Source organism: Dipodomys ordii, unplaced genomic scaffold, assembly GCF_000151885.1.
Source record: "Dipodomys ordii isolate 6190 unplaced genomic scaffold, Dord_2.0 Scaffold159, whole genome shotgun sequence".
Classification (NCBI taxonomy): domain Eukaryota; kingdom Metazoa; phylum Chordata; class Mammalia; order Rodentia; family Heteromyidae; genus Dipodomys; species Dipodomys ordii.
Window position 1 is genome coordinate 66752 of NW_012267375.1, and position 2546 is coordinate 69297.

A 2546-nucleotide genomic window follows, 5' to 3' on the forward strand; every position below is an offset into this window, starting at 1 on the left:
GCGGCCTCGTGCGTGTCCCTGCTGTGCCGCCCTGCCTGCTCCCGCCAGGCCTGCTGTGGCGGCTCCCCGGGCCAGTGCAGCTGCTGATGGGCACATGTCCCGCTCTCATGGGCTGCCTCTGCTCTGGGCATGGCCCCTCAGGATCCCCCGGCCCCCAGAATCACCCCTCTCCCGAGGAGCAGCTACCCCTCTGTGGCCTGGCCGCGACCCGTCGTCATGGTCCCCGGCCTCTCCAGTTCACACCTGCATTCATGTGACAAAAGCCAATTGCTGTAACCAATAAAGCCTGTGCACTGGGGACACATCCTGCGTTCTGAGCCTCTTCTGAGCCCGAGCCCAGCCCGGGCTGGGCTGTGCGTCCACCGCCTATGAAATTCAGGCTTCGTTTGAGGAGGGTGCCCAGGATAGCGGGCCGCAGAGAGATGCTTGGCCCGGGCCGCCTCCACCCGGCCCCAACGTGTACGCCCTGCGCTCAGGCTCCAGAAGTTCCCGTGGACCCCAGAGAACTCGGGGCTGCCTGACATCCCTTTCCACTCAGGGCTTAAGGAGACACAAAGCAGGGGACACCGTGTGGACAGGGGGAAGGGTAGACAGGGCCGTGGTCCCGTGAACTCCTGTGGGAGGGGGGGACGGCCGGGCCAGCAGCCAGCCAAGCGCCAACAGCTAAGGGCAGGGATTTCCAACTGCCAGGGACCCGCCGAGGGCCTCCACCCCAGGCCTGAGCCCACGCTGGGGTCAGGGCTTGGAACCAGAAGAACGGAGCTGCTGTGCCACCGGTGAGGACTCGGAGCTGCCCCTCGCTGGTGCCTCCTGTGGCAGCAGGCTCTGCACAAGCCTCACGACAGAGACACCGCCAACACGCGCTCGGGTGCCACACGGCCGCCGGTGTGAACGCTCCCGGCCACACGGCCACCGGTGTGAACGCTCCACGGCCGCCGGTGTGAACGCTCCCGGCCACACGGCCGCCGGTGTGAACGCTCCCGGCAGTCCGTAGTGCTCACCTGCCACACGTGGAGAATGAGCCACTCAACTCGTGAACAGGACAGGAGGGGAAAACCAGGAGAGAGCACTGGGAGGTGCTCCTTACCTGGCTGGTGAGATGGTGGCCCCTGTGTACATCACCTTTATAACAGCAATAAAAACATGTATTACAAAGTCAGTTGTTCAAACAACAATGAATGCTGGTGGGAATGTGAACTACTACAGCCACTTGGACAGCGGTCTGGAGGTTCCTTACAAAACCAAACATAGACCTTCCCTGTGACTCAGCCAGCATTCCTGGGCATCTACCCAGAGCATCACCAGCCAGGTTACTGTGAAGAAAGACACCTCCACACCCATGTTCACTGCTTCACTATTCACAATAAAGTTATGGAGAGAGTCAGATGCCCCACAAGGGATGAGCAGATCAATAAAATGTGATGTTTGTACACAATGCAATTTTACACAGCCATTAGAACGAATAAGATTCTATCATTTGTTCACATATAGGAGGACCAAAATGAGGATAATCTTAAGGGAGGAACACATGCTATGTGCCTCTGATCATATAAAATAATATTTGTAGAAATGAACTCCAGGACCCGGGAACAAAAGTTTCTTTTCTATAATGTTTAGAAAGGTTGTGTCATTTTCAGGGAAATGGATGGATCTAGTGCAAACTCAGTAAGGTGAGCCAAACTTAGAGAGACAGGTGGTGCATTTTTTGTCTCCCAAGTCGGGTCTAGATCTAAAGGCCATGACTCCTTATTCACAAACGAGGAGACTAAAGGAAGATACCAGCTGGGGAGGAACCCAAGGTGAAACTCTCCTGAACATGTTAAATGCTATTTATTGAATTCCAGGAATCGAAAACATGGGTTATTTATGTTGCTTTTAAAAAAAAAGACAGCCAGGTGCCAGTGGTTCAGGCCGGTCATCTTAGCTACTCAGGATCTGAGGATTACGGTTCGAAGCCAGCCTGAGCAAGGAAAGTCTGTGAGGCTTATCTCCAATAAACCACTCAGAAAAAGCTGGAAGTGGAGCTGTGGCTCAAGTGGTAGAGCACTACCCTTGAGCACAAAGAAGCTCAAGGACAGCACCCAAGCCCAGAGTTCAAGCCCTAGGACTAGCCAAAACTAACCTAAACTAAACTAAACCTGTCAGTGTAAGAGAGAGCTACATGCAAGTGAAGCTCAGTGGTAAACCTGTCTTACATGAGCAAGCCCTTAATTTGATCTCCTATAGCACACTCACATACACACACACAGAGGTGAAGTCCAACTGGATTTCTCTATCTGAAAGATGCAGGAAAGCAGTCAGTCCATTACAAGTCCACCGGAGGACAGAAAAGGCCTCCTGCCCTCCCCGTGGTTCGGCTGACCCACATCTTTCTCTAGGCTTGGGGTCCACATGATCTGGAGCCTGCTCAACCTGACGCACTCCCTCCATCCTGCATTCCTCCTAGAGCAAACTGCTGATGAGGCATCCTCTCCACTTCTGTTTTTTTTTTTTTTTTTTGGGCCCAGTCGTGGGGCCTGAACTCTGGGCCTGGGCGCTGTCCCTCA